Source organism: Mus caroli, chromosome 6 (genome assembly GCF_900094665.2).
Source record: "Mus caroli chromosome 6, CAROLI_EIJ_v1.1, whole genome shotgun sequence".
Taxonomy (NCBI): Eukaryota; Metazoa; Chordata; class Mammalia; order Rodentia; family Muridae; genus Mus; species Mus caroli.
This window is the reverse complement of record NC_034575.1, coordinates 99,328,187-99,334,186: the sequence shown is the minus strand read 5'-3', so window position 1 is coordinate 99,334,186 and position 6,000 is coordinate 99,328,187. Positions and strand designations below refer to the sequence as shown.

General features: G+C 38.0%; 1 protein-coding gene across 7 annotated transcripts in view; it reads right to left on the bottom strand.

Annotated features, from left to right (window-relative positions):
- The window catches only part of Chl1 (cell adhesion molecule L1 like), a 199,911-nt gene that overhangs the window by 80,338 nt on the left and 113,573 nt on the right, over positions 1-6,000 (bottom strand). The gene's annotated exons all lie outside the window — the stretch shown is intronic.

The following is a 6,000-nucleotide window of genomic DNA, read 5'->3' as shown; positions in this document are numbered from 1 at the left end:
GTGGGTGGGTGGGTGGGTGGGTGGGTGGGGGGAACATGCTCATAGAAGCAGGGGGAGGGGGTTATGGGATAGGGGATTTCTGGAAGAGGGGAAAACCACGAAAGGGGATAACATTTGAAATGTAAATAAAGAAAATATCCAATAAAATAAAATAAAATGTAAGATTTAAAAAAAAAAAGAGCTAATCATGAAAGTTGCAAACATGAGGACCAGAGTTTGAATCTGAGAAACAAAGGAAAAAACAGGTGTGGCTAGGCCTGGTAACAAAAATCAATGCTGGAGAGGCAGGAAGAACTCCCTGACTAGCTAGTCCAGCTGATCATTTACCTATAGGTGTTCACCTAGACACACACATATAATACACATGTACACATACGTCTACACATATCTATACACACATAAGCACACACACACACACACACACACACACACACACATTCCCCAAATGGAAAAAGGTAACATATTTTAAGTAAAATTTACAAGTATGTTGTTGTTTTAAGCAGAAGCAAATTTGTCAGCTGACTTCCATTTAAAAATAAAATAAGGCATAAACATGTGACTTTCTTTCCTTCCTGTTGTTAGTTCATTTTTCTTCATGAAATATTATGGCAGCATCTACACATTATCCACAGTAGATATAAGAGGATAATACAACAATTTGCTCAGAAATGTGATTGTCTTCAAAAATGTAATTTTCTTATTCCTAAAAAAAGTTAATTACTTTATTTGTTCATTACATATTAATACAGAAACAAACAGATCACTACATTTAAATTTACTTCCAAGTGTGTAGGCCTTCTAGTTTCACCTCAAACTCCAACTCAAGAGATAGAAGCCAAGCAGACAGCTCAGTGATTGCTCTTTGAATTCAATTGTTAACACTGCAAAACTAAAAGATAGTAAGAGATAACTGAGCCTGTTGATCTCAGTTTCTTTTGCTGTGGCTATGATGATAAAAATACTCTGACAACTTAAAAGGTCAATGCAGTCTATATCATGACTGAGAAATCAAGGCAGCAAGAGCTTCGAGAGCCAGGTCACATTGCCTTCAATCTAGAAACAGACATGGGTATAAGCCTGTGAATTCTTTTCCCTTTGCAACATACAGATCCTAGGATCCATGATCCTAGCCAGGGATTAGTGCCATCCACACAGATGGGCTTTCCTACCTCAACTACCACAGTAGAGATAATGGCCCTAAAGAATAGCCATAGGCATAGCTCCTAGGGGATTCTAAATTCTGTCAAGTTGACAACACTAGACATCACTTGTATCTTCCCTATACATGACTAATCGCATTTAAAATGCTAAATAAATAAATAAATAAGTAAATAAATATATACACCCAAATCCAAACAAACAAAAAATTCCAAACAAAAGCCAGGAATACACACACACACACACACACACACACACACAAACATCTGAGTTCTACACATTAGCATAAAGTTTCAAAACACTCTGTCCACTTTAAAATTGAAATCTCTAACGAAAATATTAACATTTTTCCCTTTGAATTTTCCTTTTCTTTCTTCGTATACACACACATACACACATGATTTATATATCTTATCATATATATATGTATGTATACATATATACATATATATGTATATATGATGATTTAGGGTATATTCATTGTCAGCAGCTCCTTTTGTACATTGACATTGAGCAATTTTACAATGATCATGAAGCACAAGATTCTCTTTTATTACAATTTCCTCAGAAGATATGAATTAGAAAACATTTTATTTTATGAATATTATATTTTGTCAGATTTAGTTGTCCATCTGAAAAAAATGGGAATCTGAAAACCAGTTATCCTTGCTTAAGAACATTTACAAGTATGATAACTTAAAGAAATATCACTGATGATTGACAGCTCATTTTCCTTGTGAAATTACTAAATCTAATCAACAATAAATTGCATAAGAATATTGCTTTTATTAGAAGAACATCTGAGTTCTACACATTAGCATAAAGTTTCAAGACATTCCATCCACATCAAAATTGAAATCTCCAAAGAAAATATTAACATTTTCCCTTTGAATTTTCCTTTCCTTCCATCTTAGACTGCTACTTATAGTGACATACCACTCCTAGCCTATATTATTTAATGTTCATTACATTAATATTTAATACCCATGGCTTCAATGGCATCTCACATATGTGCTTAATGAATTGCCCTCTATTTGTTAGGAACAAACCTTTTTAAGCCATGATGATGTCAAAAGGCCACATTTCCAGGTTAGTATCTAATATATCATCACAAGCAGAATTAAAGGGCAGAATTAAGGACAGCCATCTAGGTTAAAACTCATTGATTGATTCTCCTGATTTAGATTAATGAATTGATTGGTCTCTAATTGCCCTCGTAGAGTAGTTCATAAAAGCCAATTATTCAAAAACATCCATCTGACTTGGAAGTGTAATGGTCAACCAAGACATCCTATACTATAAAAGGACATGGGGGACTTATGATACTGTGTTTGTAAACCTTGCATGCTAGAGGCAGAGGCACGAGGATCATAGGCCAACTTGGTATGCATAGTAAGTTCCAGCCAAGCCACAGCTGCATAGATGCTATCACAAAGCAAATACACAAAAGTGGTAGTACATGGAATCTTAGCCTTACAATAAAACTACATGCTTCAATGCATATCCAATTCCAGAATATAGTTCATTCTTCTTATCTTCTATAGAAACTGCCTTCCATTTACCTGCAATTTGTATACTCATAAGGTTTGACATTAAAATTTTTAAAGGGTAAAATATGAGGCTACTTTTAAGCAAGCCATTAGTAGTAAAGTCTGAATCCACAAATAGCTACCAGACTCAGGAAGAAAGTAAGCCTTGATTTCATTGTCAGAAACATAACGGACACATTGTTAGGTAATTCTATTTTGAAACAGAAAACAGCAATAGAATTACAATCCTATTTATCTTTCTTAAAATAATTTGAGTTTAATGACTCATGCCGGAGCTCAAAGTTAAAAGCAATTATTGGAGCTCATGGTAGAGCTGACACATAAGACAAGATATACAAAGGTATTTTGAGATCGAGGTACAATTTCTAATGGCTTAGTTTTATGGCATTGACTATAATGCAAGACAAATCAATTCAATGCCATAGTAGCAAATTTGGATAAAGCTCTCTTATTACTCTAGAAAATTTTTGGAAAAAGATTTTATTCTGTTACGAGACAGAATAGAAGAAAACAAAGACCCATCACATCATAATTGACTCTTCCAATTGGATAAACTTCTCTTGAACAACTAATTGGATAGGAATCCCGAGCAGGTTAGTTTAGAGGATTTCGCTTAGACAAGGACAAGCAGAGATTTGCAAACTGTTAGTTTTACTGTACCAATTACAAGGAGATTTACTTGATCCATCTGGGCATGTTTTGTTTGTTTGTAGTGGTACAGACCAAACCTAGATGCTACAGGCTAGACAAGGTGCTTACAATGGAGCTGTATCCACAGTTTCCTCTGGTATGTTTAGGAATTCTAAGATAACAAATCTACAAACAATTACTCCATAACTGAAGTTAATCGTATGCCTGCCACTGGAAGGGAAAAGAAGGGAGGCAAAACTTTTTTTGATTCCACACTGAGAATATGCTGAACTACTGAGACCTGTTGAGCAACCAGCATAGCAAGCCAGATCATAGACTATTGAATTACTGTACATATGCTCTTGCTCGGTATGCTGCTCTGGAAATTAACTTGGGCTTTCTTGTGCATCCATGCCAGTAGGTATAATAGTCTCTGTAAGAAATGAGATGTTCTTCTTGGTCAGGTGGGGTAATATATAATTAATACCAAATAGTCAACCAACCCTAACAGTACTGATAGTAGTGGCCATTGTGTTCCTGCAAGGGTTAGGATCAGTTATCTCTGTTAACAGAAAGTAGGCCCCAAAGCCTGTGAAGGCATTATTCTATAATACTACCTTTACTTTAAGATTATACTTAGTTTTCATGCTTCCCTTAGAGTTACAGAATCATTTATAGCATACCTCCAAACATAAAAATATATATAACCAAAACATTAGTTGCATATGATATCAGTTGATTTAAAATATTCTGGAAAAGAAAAGGATGAAGAAAGTGTTCTCCATTCTGCATTCTCGTGTTCTGACACCTCCAGTATATCTCTGTGCCCCAATCTGAGAAGTCCCTTTGTTACTACTGGAATGTTGTAGGCCTTTGGCCCACTGGATGACTTCTCTGTCTTCTAGGCCTCAGGAAGCTATTCAGACCTTTCCCCGGAAGCCTTTGTATGTATCATGAGAACAATTCTGGACAGTAATAGCTACTCTTGGTTTTCTGCTGGACCACATCTGGGATGAACTACACTCCAGAAATGGATAACCCACCTGTAAGAAATTATTGTTGCTTGGTTTGAAGTGAGTAAATCTGCTTCTAGTCCAGACTTTTGAGGTAGGAGTTCACAAACCTTTGATTTGGATATTTTTTATTAGATATTTTCTTTATTTACATTTCAAATGTTATCCCCTTTCCTGGTTTCTCCTCTGAAAACAACCTATACCCTCCCCACGCCCCTGCTCTCCAACCTACTTACTCCTACTTCCAGGCCTTGGCATTGCCCTATACTGGGGCATAGAACCTTCACAGGATGAAGGGCCTCTCCTCCCATTGATGACCGACTAGGCCATCCTCTGCTACATATGCAGGCGAAGAAATGAGTCCCACCATGTGTTTTCTTTGGTTGGTGGTTTAGTCCCAGGGAGCTCTGGAGGTATTGGTTAGTTCATATTATTGTTCCTTCTATGGAACTGCAACCCCTTCAGCTCCTTGGGTACTTTCTCTAGCTCCTTCATTGGGAACCCTGTGCTCACTCCAATGGATGGCTGTGAGCATCCACTTCTGTATTTGATTTGGACTTTAAGGTGGGAAGACACACCTTTAATTTGGGTCATACCTTCTTCTGGAAGGCTATATAAGGATCTGGAAGTAGGAAGTTGTTAGTCTTTGTCTACTTGCCCTCACCTTGCCAGCTCTAGCTATTCCAGTCCATCTGTGGCATTGAAACCTTTATTTCCAGACTATACAGAAGTCCAGCTAAGACAGCAAGCTTTGTAGACTGAGCAACTACTGGATTCTTGAACTTTGCATGCACAGCCAGACATTATTGGACTAGTTGGTCTGAAGCTTACAAGCCATCCAATAAATCCCCTTTTTATAGATGGAAAGGGATTCAATTTATTAGTACTGTTACTCTAGAGAACCCTGAGGAATATACTACCCCACAACCAGCCAAAAAATAAAAGGAAAGCCATTATTTCTTTATTTTATCATTTTCTTTATTTGCATTTCAAATGTTATCCTTTTTCCTGGTTTCCCACCTGATAACCTACTACCCCCTCCCCCATCCTCCTGCTCACCAACCCACCCATTCCTGCTTCCTCATTCTGCCATTCCTCTACACTGCCATTCGTCTACACTTTGGTCCTTCACAGAACCAAAGGCCTCTCCTCCCATTGATGACTGACAAGGCCATCCTCTGCTACCTATGCATCTGGAGCCATGGGTCCCACCGTGTCTATTCTTTGGTTGGTGGTTTAGTTCTTGGGAACTCTGGGGGTACGGGTTGGTATTGCTGTTTCTCCTATGGGACTGCAAAGCCCTTCAGCTCCTCAGGTCCTTTCTCTACTTCCTCCACTGGGGATTCTGTGTTCAGTTTAATGGTTGGTTGAGAGCATTCACCTTTGTATTTGTCAGACACTGGTAGAGCCCCTCCAGAGACAGCTACATCAGGCTCCTGTCACCAAGCACTTGTTCGAATCCACAATAGTGTCTGGGTTTGGTGACTGTATATGGAATGGATAACCAGGTGGGGCAGTCTCTGAACTCCTTATCTTTCCTTAAGTCTCTGCTCCACACTTTGTCTTTGTAACTCCTCCATGGGTATTTTGTTCCTCCTTCTAAGAAGTACTGAAGCATCCACACTTTGGTCTTCCTTCTTCTGGAGCTT